This window comes from Triticum dicoccoides, chromosome 1B (genome assembly GCF_002162155.2).
Source record: "Triticum dicoccoides isolate Atlit2015 ecotype Zavitan chromosome 1B, WEW_v2.0, whole genome shotgun sequence".
In the NCBI taxonomy this organism is placed as follows: domain Eukaryota; kingdom Viridiplantae; phylum Streptophyta; class Magnoliopsida; order Poales; family Poaceae; genus Triticum; species Triticum dicoccoides.
The window spans coordinates 167490757-167510702 of NC_041381.1; the positions used below are offsets into that span (position 1 = coordinate 167490757).

Sequence of the window (19946 nt, forward strand, 5' to 3'; positions counted from 1 at the left end):
CCACATAACATGAGAGATATCCAAGGACTCTCCGGTGCTCTGCCCCTTCTCCCACTGACAGAAGAGAAGCATGTCCACGAGATAAGAGTGAACCTGGTCCAGATTCCCGATGCGAGGGAAAAGAGTTTCTCTGAAGATACGGTGAAGAATGTCCAGATAGGCAGGCAGCTCATAGGTCTCCTTCTTCGTCTCATGGTTGATCCTTAGAGTGCAGTAGGGCCACAGAGCTTCAAGTCCAAGATCTTCCACCCCAATCAACTGCATGAAAGCTTTCCACTTGACTGACAGCAACTTGCCATTTGTCATCCAAGTCAGAGTCCTGTCCTCATCGGTTCCAAGGTGAACCGTGGCATAGAATTGGGCCACAATATCAGCATCATAGTCCTTGTTGAATTGCATGATCCCGAGAATGTTCAGCTGAGTGCACATCTGAAGAGCTTCACCAAAGTAGTCAGGATCATTCTCCATATGCTCGGTGTCGATGGAGTGCACGTTGACATAGAGATTCTTCTTGGCTTTGAGGACATCAAAATAGATGGCAAACTGGAACCTGTTCCAGAACAGACGGTTGACCAAAGTGGGATCTTAGTCGACCTCATACGGGTTGCGGCGGTGCCTTGCCCAGAACTCCTTGGGCGGCATTTCTGGCACGGTTTTGCTTTGCTTTGGCTTGACCCCGGGCTTCTTCAGCAGTTGGGGAGGAGGTTGAGCACTGGAAGATCCTCCGGCAGGCTCAGTGGGCTCAGTGGTGCGGTAGCGCTTGGACGAAGCACGACCGGAGTTGACACGACGAGCCTGATGCTCAGGAACCTCATCACCTGGAACCACACACACAAACACGCAAAACAACCAGAAAGAACGAGCGTAAGCCACAAACATGAACGAAAAGATCACTGAAAGGTTGAAGGATGATGGAACTGGGTAGAGGGCGGTAGTACCGTGACCCTTGAGCGGTAGTACCGCCCCAAGCGGTAGTACCGCTCTCAGCGGTAGTACCGCTCTGGGAGAGCGGTAGTACCGCTCGAGGCGGGGAAACAGCAGTTTCCAACTACCGTGGTCAGATCCGGTACTACCGTCCTACCAAATTCAAAAATACTCCAACCAAACACTAATCCAAACAGTCTAGAAGCATTCTCCATCCTACTCAAGCCTAGATCTGGAAAAAAATCTAGAGATGCAACTGCTATTGCCCCAAGAACGCTAGATTGGAAATCTAGACACAAGGAAACAGGGAACGGGGGCAATACCGGCATCCATGGGAAGAGGAAAAGGTGGGGATCGATTCCACCGAAGGAAACGGAGAGGAGTGCCCCGGAGAGGGAGATCCGCCGGAGCCCTCCCGCGGCGCCGGTTGCTGAAGAGAGAGACGAATGGGACGAAGGGGTGAGCGAATGGGTATGGGGGAGGAGAAACTCCCCCTGCCCCCGATAAAACCCCCAGCCCGCGCCTCACAGCGGTAGTACCGCTCTGGAGGGTGGTAGTACCGCTAGGAGCGGTAGTACCGCTCTGGAGGGCGGTAGTACCGCTGGGAGCGGTAGTACCGCTCTGGAGGGCGGTAGTACCGCTTCAGCAACCACGCTGCTACTAGACCAATGGCTAACGCTCAAAAAGAAACGGAAAGCAAAGCCAACAGAACGAGAGGACCGACGCGACAACACACACACACACAACAGACCAGAAACAACTCAAACACAAACAACCACACGAAACAGAGCAAGCTCTGGCCTCTCTCAGGAGAGGGCGGTAGCCGGAGCCACCTATGTTTGAGTCAATTGGTATGGCACCGCGAAGAATTATCCTTGGGCCCATGACCAAAACTCGTCTTTGAAGCACAAGTACCATCAAAAATGGCTATTGTGGAAGAGTTGATCATTTTATGCATAATGGGGGGAGGGAAAGTTCATTGAGAGAACAACACTCCCCCAATGTCGATGCCTACATCTAAGCAAGATACCAAGTTGAGTGGGGTGGGGTGTGCAAGGGTTCAAGTCACATTGCTCGAATCAATGATATTTAGCTCATGCCTTAACTCGCGAAATCTTGCTTCATCCAAGGGTTTCGTGAAAATATCTGCAAGGTTACCATGAGTGTTGACATACTTGAGCTCGATCTCTCCTCGCCTAATGTGATCCCGGATGAAGTGATACCGAATCTCAATGTGCTTCGTCTTGAAGTGTTGCACCGGGTTGAGAGAAATCTTGATGGCACTTTCGTTGTCACACCAAAGAGGCACTTTGTCACAAATGACACCATATTCCTTTAAATTTTGCCTCATCCATAAGAGTTGTGCAAAAACTATCGGCCGCCACATATTCTGCTTCTGTGGACGAGAGAGACACACAACTTTGCTTTCTGGAAGACCAACTTACCAAAGAGCACCCAAGAAACTGGCACCCTCCGGAAGTGGACTTCCTATTCACTTTGTCTCCCGCCCAATCGGAATCTGTAAACCCTTCAAGCTTGAAATTTGCTCCTCTTGGGTACCATAAGCCAAAGTTTGGGGTATGAGCCAAATATCGAAAGATTCGCTTGACCGCCACATAGTGACTTTCCTTTGGTGCGGCTTGAAACCGTGCACACATCCCCACACTCAACATGATATCCGGTCTAGATGCACAAAGGTAAAGCAAGGAGCCAATCATGGAGCGATATACCTTTTGATCCACCGCTTTACCATTGGGATCGATGTCGAGTTGGCACTTGGTAGGCATTGGAGTAGAAGCTGGCTTGACATCGCTTAGCTTGAACCGTTTAAGCATGTCTTGAGTGTATTTGGCTTTGTTGATGAAGGTTCCTTCTCTTCTTTGTTTGATGTCAAAACCAAGGAAGAACTTCAACTCTCCCATCAAAGACATCTTGAACTTGGAGGTCATGAGAGCGGCAAATTCCTCATTGAAAGCTTTGTTAGGAGAACCAAAGATAATGTCATCAACATATAGTTGGCATACAAACAACTCCCCTTTGACCTTCTTAGTAAAAAGAGTGGGATCGATTTGTCCTACTTCAAATCCACGATCTTGTATCAACTCGGTAAGGTGGTCATACCACGCACGTGGGGCTTGTTTAAGGCCATAGAGTGCCTTATCGAGTTGATACACATGATCCGGGAAGTAGGGGTCCTCGAACCCGGGGGGTTGCTTGACATAGACCAACTCATTAATGGGACCATTAAGAAAAGCACTTTTCACATCCATTTGTTGCAACTTAAAGTTGTGATGGGAAGCATATGCAATCAACAAACGAATGGATCAAGACGAGCAACGGGAGCAAAGGTTTCTCCGATACCCTCGACTTGGGAGTAGCCTTGTGCTACCAATCTTGCCTTGTTGCGAATGATGTTCCCATGAGCATCTTGCTTGTTCTTGAAGATCCACTTTGTTCCAATGACGTTGTGGTTCCCCGAAGGTCTTGGCACCAATCTCCACACCTTGTTGTATTCGAAGTTGTTGAGTTCTTCATGCATGGCATTGAGCCAATCCGAGTCTTCGAGCGCCTCATAGACCTTTTGGGGTTCAACACAAGAGACAAACGCATGATGTTCACAATAGTTAGCTAATTGTCTACGAGTGCTTACCCCCTTTCTTAGACTTCCAACCACGTTTTCCATGAGATGGCCTTGTGTGGTTAGTTTGGAAGCAATCTTCGCGGCACGACGCTCTAATTCTTCCTCGGGTGTGGAAGGAGGAAGGTTAACTTGATCATCTTGAGTGTCGTCTTGAGCTTGCTCATGATCTTGAACTTGCTCAAGGGGGAGAACTTGACCTTGGGCATCATTTAGAGGTTCACCTCCATCTTGAGGTTGATCTTGCCCTTGGTCTTGTTCATGAAGGTGAGGGCCTTCACTTTGTTCTTTGGAAGCGTGTGGGTCTTGGGGAGGTGATGGCTCCACTTGAGTGGAGCGTTGTCCTTCTCCTTCGGCCATAAGGGGTTCCTCAATGGGTAGGATATGACCAATACCCATTCTTCTTATGGCTTGGGGAGGAATTTCATCACCTACATCACAAGTACCACTTTGCTCCACTTGGGAGCCGTTATTTTCATCAAACTCTACGTTACACGTCTCCTCAATGAGTCCGTTGGACTTGTTGAGAACACGGTAAGCATGAGAGTCTGTAGCATAACCAACAAATATGCCCTCATGAGCTCTAGCTTCAAATTTAGACAAACGAACACCTTTCTTGAGAATGAAACACTTACACCCGAACACCCGGAAGTACTTGAGATTGGGCTTGTTCCCGGTGAGTATCTCATACGGAGTCTTGTTCAAGCCTTTGCGGAGATAGAGCCGATTGGATGCATGACAAGCTGTGTTGATGGCTTCGGCCCAGAAGTTGTATGGGGACTTGAACTCCGCCATCATGGTCCTTGCCGCATCCATCAACGCCCGGTTCTTTCTCTCTGCAACACCATTTTGTTGAGGGGTATATGGTGCGGAATATTGATGCTTGATCCCTTCATCACTAAGAAACTCATCCAAGGTGTAGTTCTTGAACTCAGTGCCGTTGTCACTTCTTATTGCCAAGATCTTTGCATCATGTTGACGTTGAGCTTCATTTGCAAAGTCGATGACGGTTTGTTGGGTCTCACTCTTCCTCTTGAAGAAGTATACCCAAGTGTATCTTGAATAATCATCCACTATCACCAAGCAGTACTTTATACCCCCAAGACTATCAAAGGATGGGGGCCCAAAGAGGTCCATGTGGAGGAGCTCCAAGGGTCTCTTCGAGTAGATAATAGTCGAGGGAGGGTGAGCCGTCTCATGAAGCTTTCCTTCGATACAAGCACTGCAAACACGATCTTTGGCAAAACTAACATTCGTTAGTCCATGGACATGGTCCCCCTTGAGAAGACTTTGCAAAGATCTCATATTGACGTGGGCTAAACGGCGATGCCAAAGCCATCCCACATCAACTTTAGCCATTAGGCATGTCGCGGTCTTAGTGGGTTGCTCCGAGAAGTTAACCACATAGAGACCGTTCTCGACATGCCCAACAAAGGCTACTTTAAGAGTCTTGCTCCACAAGAGGGCCACGGTATCAATATCTAAGAAGGTGGCAAAACCCATGAGAGCGAGTTGACGAATGGAAAGTAAATTGAACGCAAGGGACTCAACAAGCATGACTTTCTCGATCGTTAGATCATGAGAAATGACAACCTTGCCAAGACCCAATACCTTAGAATGTGAGGCATCACCCCATTCGACATTGGTGGGCATAGATGGGATATTGTGCATGTCCACCACCAAGTCCTTGCTCCCGGTCATATGATTTGTTGCTCCACTATCGAGCAACCATGATCCCCCACCGGAAGCAAACACCTACAAGAGATCAATGCTTGGTTTTAGGTACCCATTGAGTAATGGGTCCTTTGATGTTAGTAACAAGGGTCTTAGGAACCCAAATAGACCATTCAATGTACTCATAAGGAGAACCAACAAATTTAGCATAAACATGTCCATCACTAGCACGGCACAACACATAAGAGGGGTTAAAGTTGCCGGCTTTGTTGGGAGAGATGGCGTTGCGCTCTTTGGCTTCACCGCTCTTCCCATTGTTCTTCTTCTCCTTAGGAGCACCTTCTCCCTCCTTCACAAAGGTTTGCGTGAGCGGAGGAGGTCGATTGGTCTTGGTCTTCTTCTCCTTGTTCTTCTTCTTGTTCTTGGACTTGGGTGCGAACCCAACTCCCTCCTTTCCCACAACTTCCTTTTGATTGCTCAAAAGGTCATTTAGGTTCTTCTCACCTTGTATGCATGACACAAGACCTTTCTCGAGTTGTTCCTTCACCTTGGCATTTTCCTCCACAAGATGCACATGCTCACAACATAGGTTAGTAGCATTTGCATTATCAATTAAGACCATGTGAGGAAATGTGGCCTTTTCCTTAGTTAGCTTAACTTGGAGTTGAGCATGAGACTCCTTAAGAGTGGCATGAGCACTTTTCAAGACCTTGTGGGCCTTGTCAAGTACATCAAACTCCTCCGTGAGTCTAACATGATCAACCCCAAGTTTAGCCTTCTCGGAGGCTAGAACACGAGACACAACAAGAGCATGATCAAGATCTTTCTTTAGTTTAGCATGACTATCATTGTGTGACTCCTCAAGAGCCAAATGATGCTCACGCTCTTCCTCAAGAGCATTAGAGAGATCCGATATCTCATCGGCATAGTCACGACTATGACTTTCCATCTTAGTGATGGTTTCTTCATGAGCCTCGATCATGTCATTGGCTTCACCAAGTTGTTCCAAGAGAGAAACGAAATGCTTCTTGGATTTGCCCTTGAGCTTACTCATGAAGGACTCAAATTCATTGATCTCCTCATTAGACCCCTTACCATTATCAGAGTCATCCGTTGAAGGAGGGTTAGGAATAATGGTGGTTTTGATGTTGGGGGTTACCTCGTTGGTGGCCTTAGCCATGAGGCACTTGGCGGTGATGTTCTCGTTAGGTGCATCAAAGAGAGACACCCGAGGAGTTGAGACAATGGCGACGGATGCCATGTCCATTGTTTCACCATCTTCATCATCATCATCATCCTCACGGTATTCTTCTTGAACCACCAACCCGCGAGAAGGAGTCTTCTTGGTGAAGTTGTTCTTCTTGGGGAAGGACTTGGCTTTGTCTTTTCGAATGAACTTGCCACCATTGTCTTCCCACTTCTCGTATGGACAATCTGCAACGAAATGACTGACATTGCCACAGTTGAAACAAGTTCTAACTCGTTGCTTCCCTTTGAGGCCACTTGAGTTGTTCTTGTTGAAGTTGGGTCTTGTAGTCTTCTTACTCCAAAACTGTCTTGAGGCAAGAGCCATGTGCTCATGATAATCATACTTCGTGTCCTCGGGGTTGCTCTCCTCATCTTCCTCTTCTTCTTCTTCTTCCACACTAACCTTGGCCTTCAAGGCAAGATTGGGCTTCTTTGCCCTTTGGGAACGGAGCACCGCATTGTCGGCGGTCTTATCCAAGATGTTCATTGCAACAAACTCATCCAACACTTCACCAGAGGTCATGGAGTGGAAGTCCGGTCTTTGGCGGATGACGGAGGACATGGCCTTGTTGTAGGGCATCATGGCCTTGAGGAACTTGCGCTTGATCCAGTTGTCATCCGTGTCCTTACTCCCATGATCTCGGAGTGCGACCGCAAGTTTGGTCACTCTTCGAAAGAGCTCACGAGGTTCTTCATCTTCTTTCATTGCAAACTCATCGGCTTCATCTTGCACCACTTCATAGTTGGAGCGTTGAATGCTAGCACTTCCTCGATACATACGCTCGACACACTTCTATGCTTCTTTAGCCATGACATGAGGTCGAACATGAGGGAGATCTTCGGGAAGGATAGCATCTTGGATGATGAAGAGAGCACTCTCATTGAATTGGTTGTCCACTTCTTCTCGAGGGGTGAAGTTGCTTGGATCATGAGGATAGAAACCTTCTTCAATAATTCTCCAAAGGTTAGTATTCACATGTTTTAAGTGACGCTTGAAGCGATAAACCAAAGAATCATAATCTTCATTTTTCACATATTTAGGAGGAGGACCGGCATGATTCAAATGCGTAGAGGGGATCGGTCCTTTATACACCGGGGGTTCCACATGCGCATAGATGCCGGTGCCATTTATACCACTAGTAGACGGACTCTTTTCACTATTAGCTTCCCCCTTGTCGGGGTTAGCATCCGTCACCTTGTTAGTGGGATCACCCACTTTCATCGGCGAGGTAGATAGTTTGAGTCCCTCTAGGAATTCAGTAAACATGCTTTTAACCTCGGCCGTCATGGAGGTTTTCAATGTGTCTAAAGCCACATTGAATTCCTCACGAGAGACCGAGGTTCCCCCTTCGGCCGAAGACGAGACGAGATTCACACCGGAGTGCTCCTCTGCACCGTCGTTGGTGTCAACCATACTCTTCGAACGGCAAAGTCCTTAATAAAGAGACGAGGCTCTGATACCAATTGAAAGGATCGATATGGTTGACTAGAGGGGGGTGAATAGGCAACTAACAATTTTTATACTTTTCTTTAACAAATTAAAACTTGCAATGAAATAGGTTGTCTAGATGTGCAACTACGTGGACAACCTATATGATGCAAAGACAATGAGCACGCAAGCAAGCAATGGATATAACTCGAGTAAGCTTGCAAAAGTAAAGGGACAAGATAACCAAGAGTGGAACCGGTGGAGACGAGGATGTGTTACCGAAGTTCCTTCCTTTTAAGGGGAAGTACGTCTCCGTTAGAGCGATGTGGAGGCATAATGCTCCCCAAGAAGCCACTAGGGCCACCGTAATCTCCTCACGCCCTCACACAATGTGAGATGCCGTGATTCCACTATTGGAGCCCTTGAAGGCGGCAACCGGACCTTTACAAACAAGATTGGGGCAATCTCCACAACAATTGGAGGCTCCCAACAACACCACGAAGCTTCACCACAATGGAGTATGGCTTTGAGGTGACCTCAACCGTCTAGGGTGCTCAACACCCAAGAGTAACAAGATCCGCTAGGGATAAGAGGGGGGAATCAAATTTCTCTTGGTGGAAATGTAGATCTGGGCCTTCTCAACCAATCCCGAGCAAATCAACAAGTTTGATTGGCTAGGGAGAGAGATCGGGCGAAAATGGAGCTTGGAGCAACAATGGAGCTTTGGGGGAAAGAGGTAGGTCAACTTTGGGGAAGAAGACCCCTTTATATAGTGGGAAGAACAATCCAACCGTTATCCCACTTACCAGCCCCGCACAGAGCGGTACTACCGCTGGGGAAGGGCGGTACTACCGCTCCGGGCGGTACTACCGCTCCACCCAGCGATACTGCCGCGCTGCCTGGGGCCCTGACTCCAGGGCGGTACTACCGCCAGGGAAGAGCGGTACTACTGCTCAGGGCGGTACTACCGCTTAGACCCAGCGGTACTGCCGCGCTGCCCAGGGCCCTGTCGCCAGGGCGGTACTACCGCTAGGGAAGGGCGGTACTACCGCTTAGAGCGGTACTACCTCCCTTAGTGCCGCAAAACCCGACACAAAAAATTCGTTCGAGAATCAAGGCGGAAGTAGCCCAGACGCACAGCGGTACTACGGCCGAAACACCCAAGCGGTACTACCGCTCTGAGAGCGGTACTACCGCTTGGAGCAGTACTACCGCTCTGAGAGCGGTACTACCGCTGTGGAGTTTTCGGCGGTACTACCGTTGTGGACGCGGTACTACCGCTAGGGCAAAGCAGAGCATAGTAAGGGGAAAACAGCAGCTCCAGAGATGCGGAAGGAAAGACGACGGGTGTGATAATGATGTGTATGTGTGATTCCACCCAAGTCTTACCAAAATGGATCCCCTCTTGATAGTACGGTGACTCCTACGAAACTAGTCCACCAACAACGAAACGAAGGAGCTACACCATCTTGAATTACAACACCGAGGGGAGGAAATCGTCTCGTGCCAATGGATGAATCTCTGAAAGAACTAATGCACACGATTAGTCCGCACAAGCATTGTCATCAATCACCAAAACATATTGGGAATAAATATGCCTTACAACAGTATTCAGGGCCGCAAAAATAATCAAGGATATGTATATGGCCCCGTTATTTCAGTTAAAGATCCAGATAGAGAAAATAGTAATGAAAGGACGAGACCAACAATACAAATATGCCGGTTATTCAGTGAGTAATGTGGTATGTATGCCCAAGACAAACTTATTCCATATCGAACCCCGTGAAGATACGCCTAAAGGTCTACTCCATTCTAGTAAGGACCTCATGGAAAGGCAACCAGCTTGGTCCACAATATGCTCAGAACTATCAGCATTAAATGCCCGAGTCTGTCAAGTCCGAACCCAGGACAACTCAATATATTGACCTCAACACCCGCGATGGAGCATTGCATAGACTATTATTCCCAGGGAGATATCGGAAACAAATGAAGAATCATTGTGAGAACCCAGACTCTGAGGATTGTTATCTCTCGCATATGGAAAGCAATTAAAGAATAGCCTGTGAAAGGGAGTCTTTGCCAAGATCACCGTCAGTCAAGTCTGCAAATGTTATCATCAGGAGATGGTGCATTTTCTTTATCAGTCACGGCAAGCGACACTCAAACTTTTGGTACAACTTGGATACTCAAGGTTGTGAAACCAGTCGAGATAAGTCGGAAACTCCTGCAAGATGTCAGAATCAATTAATAAAACAGGTATGGTCCACCTCACTGTTTTGAACCCAGAACGGCATGCATATATTCAAGGAACCCGATGCCTGGATAGAATAAATCCTTCATTCCACGGGAAGATGTGTTCCCCAACCTCGTCGAATATTCTCAGTACTCGATACAAGAATAACATCTCCAGCAAGGATCATCGAGAAGGACACGTATGTCAGAAGATCTTTCGGACCCTAGCTCAGCCAACGAATATGAAAGAAAAAGTTGAGTCAAGATGAACAAGAATGTATGAGGCAAGTCCTGTCCATATGTCAGATACGGTGAAGCAAACCACCCAGATCAAGATAGTCAGTCAGATCTAATTCAGTGGAAATATTATATGAGAATAAATAAAAGAAACCCGAGTTGGAAACGGTTTCTTCAAGTCAAAAAAATTATTTAACCCTGAGCAACCCAAATCTCGAGGACGAGATTTCTTTAAGGGGGGAAGGTTTGTAACAGCCTGGATTTCTGTCCTTTGATTTTCTTGGATTTCCTGAATTGATTTGCTTTTCCGTGGCTATGTGATTCTGAAACTTGGGAAGATCATGTCTTCCTAGGTTTAAAGTGGCTTGTCAACCTCATCATCATCCTGAAACCCTGTCATTTTCATCATTTACCTAACCCAATATTCTTTTTATTGGGAATATTCCTTTTCCGATAAAGGAATAACCCTTTAAAACCCTAGGTTGTGAAGCAACCTATATTTCTGTCACTCCTAAAATTCCCAAATAATTCTCATAAATTGTTTGGGTCATATCTTAATCAAATATGGCAAAACTTTTCATTGCCATGATAAAAAGTAATCCTCAAATAATTAATTTCCTATTCTGTCCTAAATGGCACATTGTGAAGCAAGTGCTATTTTCCTTTTCCCAAATTACCTCAAACTCCTTGGACATCTTTTCTTGTCCATATAATTTCCACATGCCAAAATGCAACCTCATTTGCCTAGTAATTATTTAATTATGATTTTCCAAAGTTTCTGTCCAGAAAGAAGCTTTGTGAAGGAGCTGCAAGCTAGGCATATCCAAATGAGTTTCCATTTTGCATGATCCTTAATATCATCATATCCTAGCCCTCCACCCAAGTGAGCTCATGTCATGCCTCCATGTGAGCTCAGCTTCAATTCTTAGATTCTGCCCAAAATTTCAGTTTGTGAATAAAGTATATTTTATCTTGCTCCATTATGGTTGCATATTTTTCTAGGCCTTCTAGTATTCATATAACCTCCCTCCACCAAGTTGTGGATCAATCTCTTTGCCCATTTGCCCCGTGGAATTTTCCAAGTTTCTCGTCAAAATAAATCTTTCTGAAGCAAGTGCTATTTTGGTTCATCCAAATGGCCTGAAACTACTTGGGCATCTTAATGTCTTCAAATAATTGGGCCATGCCCAAATTCAGCTCAATACAAATTGATATGTGAGTGCTACCTCATGTTTTGTATTTCTGTCCAATCTGGTGGTTTCTACAGCAACCCCTAGCTAAACTCCTCTTCTTCAGCTTAAACTCTGTCATCTTAGTCACCTTACAGTGTGATCATTGCCAGACAAAATATTTACCACGTTACCAGGCTGGAGTAACCACAGCAAGTTACAAACACCTTCCTGTTGTTTTACTTTGGAGCTAAGTACAAATCTCTTCTTTGGCCCTACACCGATTTATTTTCTCATTTTGACTACGGGCACGACAGTCTATGTACTGGACATGGTCGGCCCGGCCAGAACGTGCCATTTACACCAGTGCCCGTGGTGGTCACGCTGGCGACACACACATTTCGTGCTCTGGCTGGTTCTTGCCCATGTGCTCGTCTGCTCCGTCCTCGTCTCGACGTTCAATGTGTCCTGGTGCTTCCCTGTAATCGACTGCACCTCACTCGTCGATGGCTTGTCGTGGTTCGCCATAAATGAGCCGCTAGCTCCATGCCCGTGCCGCCCCCCGCCACTGTCCACCATTAGATCCATGTAGGAGCTCGCTTCTGATGCTCGAGAGGCTTCCCTTCGGCTATATAAGCGTGCCTGAGGTCCTCCCTCACCTCCCAAGCCCCTCCCTCGCCCCCTTTGCCCTCTGGAGTCGCCCAATCTCGCCGGAGTTCGTCGCTCCTCCTCGGTGGTCGCCAGAGTTCGCTAGTTTCTGGCCACCACAGGCCCCCACTAGCCTTCCCTCCACGTACACGGCCTTCCCCTAGTCCCACAGAGCCGCCCGAACCCCTCATCCCTCGCCGGAGTGCCCTGCTTCGACGAACACCTTCACCATCGCTAGCTCACTGTCCTCCTCCTGTCGCCTCTAACCACCGCGCCCCCACTCCTCCCCGGCGTCCCTTTCTCCTTTGAACGGTACCGCAGCGTCGCCCTGAAGCGTCTGGTGCCCGCGCTTTGGCTTGAGGTGGCCAGAGCGGCCCGTTCCATCGCCGGCGCCCGTTCTCTGTACATCTCCGGTCGCCGCTCGTCATCTTCGCTCCAGGCCTCCCCCGCGCCTCTTCTCTCCTGGAGCAGGTGCACCGCGGCCCCGCGGTCCCGCCGGTGCCCTTTGCTCGGCCGGGGAGCGCCTGAGCCGGCCGGCCCCTTGGCCGTTTCGCTCCCCTGCCTCTGCTCTATCTCACGGGAGAACAGGCCAGCGGGAGGAAGGAGACGATCGAGCCTGGCCCCTCCCCCTGCTCGTGGGACCCGCCTATAAGTGGCCCAAGGCCCAGGTCCATGTGGATAAGTGGAAGCGTATTTCTCATTTTACACTTCTGCCTTATCCACTCAAAGACGTGTTTGCTGAAGATATATTCACAGAAAAGTCCCTGAACTTTTACACCTCATAACTCCGCAACCGTAACTCCGATCGAGGTGAAACCAACGCTCACTTCTTCGTCTCGTCGAGCTCTTTCTGTTGGTACCATTTTCATAAAGTGTTCACACTGTTAAAAAGACCATATTGCCCTTGCCTCTAATCAGCCCCCTCCGAGGGAGAACCGTCCGGCGTTTCGTTCCGCGGTTTCACCGCACTACTTCCCGGAGTATTCGCCACCCTCAGGCAAGCCAAAACCATCATTTGCATCATAGCCATGTAGTAGCATTGGTTTTCAACTTGAATCTTTAAATAACTATATGTTTGTTTTGCTACTGTTGTCGCTATTTCGGTTATGCTTATGGATCGGTGGTTACCGGCATGCTTTGTTATCTTGCACTCTATTGTTATCAATTACTTGCTAGTATTAATTTCATTAGTCATGCTTGATAGTAGTACATGTTGGGTTGGTCATCTTCTTTGGTGCATGACTAACGTCGGTTACCGAGTATCGTTAATATGCAGTGTTCCTTTGCTGTTAGTTGGTTAAGTGATTACTCGGTAATGTTATTGATGTGTTCTTGCATGGTATTTATTGTTGATGCTAATGGTCATGTTATGCTATGAGTAGTGTTGTACTTGTAATATTCATGCTCATCATTATGCCATGCTTAGTTGGATATGAACCATTGTTGATATGGTGGATAGTTATGATGTACTCTCATGCTTATGTTGTTATCATGCTCATGCTTTGTAATTGCATCATGTTATTTTATCATGGCTCAGCATATTGCATTCAAGTTTAACCGGATTAAATTGAACTTGAACAACTGTTGGCTGAGTCATGGTGCCACCTTATCGAGTTGACCAGTGCAACCACGCTTACCTTTATGGGAAGGTCCTAACTGGGTCTATTGTTGTGCCTCTCGCCGGTGCCTCCAACGAGGGAAGGTTATGGGCGCGCGCTACCCTGATCAAGTAGGCGGACATAAGCCATGTGTGCTCGTTGTTGTTGTTATGTGCACATGTCCCCGTTTGGCACGGTTTATTGTTTTGGCCACGACGGTGGTCGTTGGTGTCTTTGGTAGACACGGGGCCACCGAGGACTAGCCCAGTGGGGAGTGAGTCGGAGTGGCCGAGAGAGTGTCATGGCAGTAGATCGGTTTTGTCGGAGCGTCGTTGGTCCACCCGAATGGGAGTGTGAGGCCATGGGTTCCATGGTGTGGGTACAGTGTACTAACCTCTGCAGAGTGTATATTAAATATATCGATAGTCGCACCCGCGGATAAGGGCCTAGTTCGTGTCAGTCACACTATGAGTCAACAGTATTAATAATAACTTGATTAATGACAACCCCGGTTCGATGATGAGATAAGTTGGTTGTGACCGCCGGAAAGATCACCGATTGAGACCAAGTGTTGGTCATGGTTGTGATCCGTGAATGATCACCGTGGTATCGAGGATACCGAGTTGTTGGATATTCGTGATGTTGTGCGAGAATCATGGGTAAAGATCAAGCTCCTTGTGGTCATTTAATGATCACTACGGTATTGTTTATACCAAGCTTGATTTGATCCTGAGATGATCGTGTGATGTCCGAGGTTGGTAAGTGCTGCATGTGATGGTTACCAGGTAACCCGAGCAGAATAAGTGGTGCATGTAGTATCATCATGTTGCATGCTAGTATCGTCATGTCATGCTCATATTGTTATAGCTGTATCATGTTTATGTTGTTCATGCCATGTTATTTTGATGATCTCATCATAATTCTTGCTTAACCTGTAATTGACAAGCTGTTGTCTGTCTTGAATGCTTCTGGTTATTGTGAGCTTGCAAGTACATTCAATGAACTGACCTGGCGTGTCATACCAGTTTGCAGGTCATGCCGGATTTGATTGCTTGCTTATCGTAGTTTTCGTTCGTGCGAGCTTGGATAAGCGTTCCAGCTAGAGTCCCTACGGAGTGGAGTTCACCACCGTCGTCGTTGTTCCGCTACTAGAAGTTTTTCCGCTGCATCATGTTGTTCTACTGCTTGCATAGAGCAACTGAGGATGGCATAGTGTCGTCGTACCGATGTTATTCATTGTAATATCAGAGACCTTGTAATCATATTCATGTATTAATAGAGAGCTGATTTGTTCTATGCTAAGCAGTGTCGTATTCCATAAGACTTGTCCTCGATCTCTGGGCTGGAATACGGGGCGTTCCGATTTCTCTGGGTCGGGGTGCCACAAAAATCAAGTTGCCCTCTTCATCATTCTTCCTGTGGATGGCACACGGTAAATCCAGGACATCCTGGACCGACTGGTCCTTTATCTTCTTGGGTATACATGGTCCCTTGGGCTTTCCCTTGAACTTTCCTTGGGTATTCACCACTACAGCTTCAGCCTAACTTGTGGCTTCAGCTTTGCGTTTCTACTTCCAACTGGTATTTCTGCCCCCAGTGTTGGGGTCGACTGTCTTCCCTTTGCCATTATGGATTTGGTCTTATTCTTCTCCATTCGCGTACCGAGTGGCTATCTCCATCATCCGATTCAAAGTCATGGCCCCGGAGGGACCAAATTTCAGTGTGTGCTCTCTGTACCGTACGCCTTCCTTGAAAGCGCAGGCTGTTTGATGCTCTAAAACATTCTCCACCAGATGGTGAAGTGTAGTCCAACAATGGATGTAATCTCTCAAAGTTTCATTCGGCTTTTGGACACAATGTTGCAACTCAGACAGCCCAGCAGGACGCTTGCAAGTGCCTTCAAATGTCTTCATAAACACTCGAACCAAGTCTAGTAAATGCTAGCAGGGGCCAACTGATTCAACCAGGCCCTAGCTGAGCCTTCAAGCATCAAGGGCATGTGCTTCATGGCTAATTCATCATTACCTCCACTGAAGGAAATAAGTCCTAGAGGCAATAATAAAGTTGTTGTTTTGTATTTACTTATATCATGATAAATGTTTATTATTAATGCTAGAATTGTATTAACCGGAAACTTGATACATGTGTGGATACATAGACAAAACACCGTGTCCCTAGTAAGCCTCTACTAGACTAGCTCATTAATCAAAGATGGTTAAGTTTCCTAACCATAGACATTTGTTGTCATTTGATGAACGGGATCACATCATTAGGATAATCATGTGATGGACAAGACCCATTTGTTAGCTTAGCTATTGCTTTCTTCATGTCAAATACATATTCCTTTGACTATGAGATTATGCAACTCCCGGATACCGGAGGAATGCCTTGTGTGCTATCAAACATCACAACATAGCTGGGTGATTATAAATATGCTCTACAGGTATCTCAGAAGGTGTTTGTTGGGCTGACATAGATCGAGATTAGGATTTGTCACTCTGAGTATCGGAGAGGTATCTTTGGGCCCTCTCGGTAATGCACATCATAAGAAGCCTTGCAAGCAAAAAAGACTAATGAGTTAGTTGCAGGATGATGTGTTACATAATGAGTAAAGAGACTTGCCAGTAATGAGATTGAACTAGGTATGTGGATACCGACGATCGAATCTCGGGCAAGTAACATACCGATGACAAAGGGAATAACTATGTTGTCATAACAGTTTGACCGATAAAGATCTTCGTAGAATATATAGGAGCCAATATGAGAATCTAGGTCCCACCATTGGTTATTGACCGGAGAGGTATCTCAGTCATGTCTACATAGTTCTCGAACCCGTATGGTCCGCACGCTTAACGTTCGATGACGATTTTGTATTATATGAGTTATGTGATTTGGTAACCGAATGTTGTTCGGAGTCCTGAATGAGATCACGGACATGACAAGGAGTCTCGAAATGGTCGAGAGGTAAAGATTGATATATAGGACGATGGTATTCGGACACCGAAAGTGTTCTGCAGGGACCGGGTACATATCGGGTCATCGGAAGGGGTTCCGGGCACCCCCGGCAAATATATGGGCTTAATGGGCCAAGTGAGGGAACACACCAGCCCACAAGGGGCTGGTGCGCCCCTTATAGGGCCAGCCATATGGGGAGGAAGGGAAAGGAGAGAAGGAGAAGGAAAATGTGAAGTAGGACTCCTACTTCCTTCCCCTGCCCCCTCCTTCCTTTCCCCCTTGTCCAAATATGGCAGGGAGGGGGCGCGGCCACCTATGTGGTGCGTCAGGCTGCCTCCCCTCCCCGTCCCTATTCTGCTAATATTAGCAGAATAACTATTCTGCACACCACTTCGGCACTGCACGCTCAACAGAAGCGTACTGCATCATTTTGACGACGAGCACTGCAATAGAGACTAGTGAACTTCGTGTCGAAAAAAATTGCACGCGGTGTTTTTTCGGTACTGTTTTCGCTCTAATTTTTTAACCGTTTATCGGAATGAGGCGTGTAATATACCATTAAAAAGCTATGAATTAGGCGCAACTTCGACATGTTGAACACTTTTCGAGATTCCACACGGTTTAAGAGCAGTTTTGAAAATAGTGCGGCGGATGACGAGTGGCAGCAAGCGTTTTTTCGCATTTTTTTCTAAACCGCTTGTCGGAATGAAGCAAATGATACGCCGTTGGATAGATATCATCGAGACGCATCTTTTTCATATATAAATCTTTCTCTAATTCGTTACGGTTTAAGAGCAGTTTCAAATTTACTAAATCGCGGAATTCTGTTTTTTAAATTTTTTTAAATTTTCGGCACTGTTTTCGCTCCAGTTTTTGAACCATTTGTCGAAACGAGGCGTGTGATACGCCGTTGGAGAGCTACGAACGAGGCGCAACTTTCATATGTTGCAATGGTTTTGAGATTCCTTACGGTTTTAACTTAATTTTGAAAATCGTGTGGCGGACGATGAGTGGCAGCGGCCGTTTTTTGCGAAATTTTTACAAACCACTGATCGGAATGATTCAAACGATACTCCGTTGGAAAGATATCGACGAGGCACAACTTTTTCATGTAGAACGCTCTCTCTAATTCCTTACGGTTTAAGAGCACTTTTGAAATTACCAAAATACGGATACTCCGTTTTTCGCGACACGAAAATCGACGCGTGTACTGCATCAGACAGAAGAATGCACTGCTTCAGATGAAAAACCGCACTGCATCGCATGAGCAAGCGCACTTCATGATTTCTTTTATTTACACGTAAATTTTCTCAGGCGAGGAAGTGGATCGGACTCCACATCTGGCATAAGTGAATCGCAAAAGTATAGGGAAATGAACCGCATTATTTTTTTGTCGTTTCGGTAACAATTTTTCTTTTGCACTTACAAGATGAACATCATCAAAGAACCGACCGCATTGCTTCAGTTTGAAAACCGCACCGTGAACAACATTACTATTTTTGTCGTTTCTCTACCATTTTTTCATTTAACACCACATCAAATGGTCAAGTGAACGGCATTATTATTTTTGTCGCTTCTCTACCATTTTTTCATTTAACACATCTTAGCACTGCATTTTCTTCTTTATTTTTTCTGTTTGGAGTTTTGGGTTTCCACATTGGCAAGCTGTACACTTGCGAAGAAGCGAACCACATGGTCGAGGGAAATGAGCCGCAACACAACTCGAAATGAGCTTCTTTTGTAAACAATTTTCAAACGAGTCCACATAACTTTTATACATAAATTATCGAAAACCGCACGTTGTCTTTGTCCTCTCAGGCAAAAAAATCCCAACGAGGGGCACGGTTGTGCATAAGTGCATATCCACGCTCCCGCGCCTCCAACCGAGTGCAAAATTATCGAAAACCGCATGTTGTCTTATGCACTTATGCACTGCACGCGGAGTCCCAGTGCACTGCACCACCCAACCCGCGCTGCTCCAGGGACGGACGAGGGGGTGTGGAAGGTTATAGGAGATTGAATCAAACTGCATAAAGATTGCCATGGAACCGCACGCTTCCGCGTTGCCGCACTGCATCTGGAAGAAACCTCGCCGGTGGCAACTCGATCCAAGGGGAGCCCAAGCTTAACACAGGTGGGGGCGATGCATATTGCAGGTGCCCGTGGGACGGACTGCAACAACAGGCAGACTCGACTGCTCGACCATGGCTCCACGATCTGTAGTGAGGGGTGGCTAGGACTCCTCCCGCTTTTCCTTCTCGCCCTGATGATCATCGACCTTGGGCGAAAACAAGCTGCGTCTCATGGGAACTGTACTGCACGTCCGCACATATCCAAAATCTGAAAAAACGCAAAGAAGAATTTTTGTGAGCTGCAATTCCACGAGTACTACACAGCAAAATCTGCAACACAAAAAAAATCAAGCGGCACCAGGGGATCGAGCCGAACATCGATTCCTTACTGCAGCTCACAAAATTACAAGGGGAGATGTAAAGAACTGCACGGTGTCGTTGTCTGTACTTCATCCTGCGGGCACCTGGGACCTCGCCGGGAGTTGAGCAAAGGGACGTTGGCAGAGAGAGGTCGGAGGACAGGGGAGCGTGGCGGCCAGCGCTCATACTACCCTGCGAGGGTAGCGGGGGTGCCCGGACATGGGGAGGAGGAAGCAGAAGGCTATCCGCACTGCATGGGCGCATCAGGCGAATTGCATGGGGCTGGGGGTGGAGGCCCTCTTTTCTGCTCGTCGTGGTGTTCTCCGGCGAATCCGCTAGTCGCCTGCACACCCACCCCCCATGGAGATGATGGCCGGATCCAGCGGGCGAGGGGTGGCCAGTGGTCACCTGCAGAAGTGGAAGATAGGAAGGCGACGCACATCCGGTCGGCCCGGCCGAAGGATGAATCGCGCTGCCTCAGTGGTGAGCTCCTTTTAGGGCACGGTGGCTGGCCCTCCCCACCACCGGCCACCCGCGCCGTGCAGAGGTTGGGGGAAGGGAGTGGAGCCCGAGATCCAACGGATCCGCATACGGGAGAAGGTGGTGGGCGGGTCGTGTCGCCGGGGATCGCCGGATCTGAAGGTGGCCGGCAGTAGGTTCCAGTGGCGGCGGAGAGCGGTATATTGGGACTGGGCAAGGCAGTGGCGCGCCGGGTCAGAAGGAAGTAGAGGGGATCCCCAGAGGTTCGGCTGCCGGCGGCAT

The 19946-nt window shown here is 47.5% G+C and overlaps 1 long non-coding RNA gene across 1 annotated transcript; it reads right to left on the minus strand.

The window, feature by feature from the left end:
- Window positions 1-18458: 18458 nt before the first annotated feature.
- Window positions 18459-19940, minus strand: LOC119326080. The gene is made up of 2 exons (XR_005157802.1): window positions 19183-19940; window positions 18459-19092 (listed from the first exon to the last, which is right to left on the minus strand). It is a non-coding gene; the product is annotated as an uncharacterized LOC119326080 (long non-coding RNA).
- Between the last annotated feature and the right edge of the window lie 6 nt (window positions 19941-19946).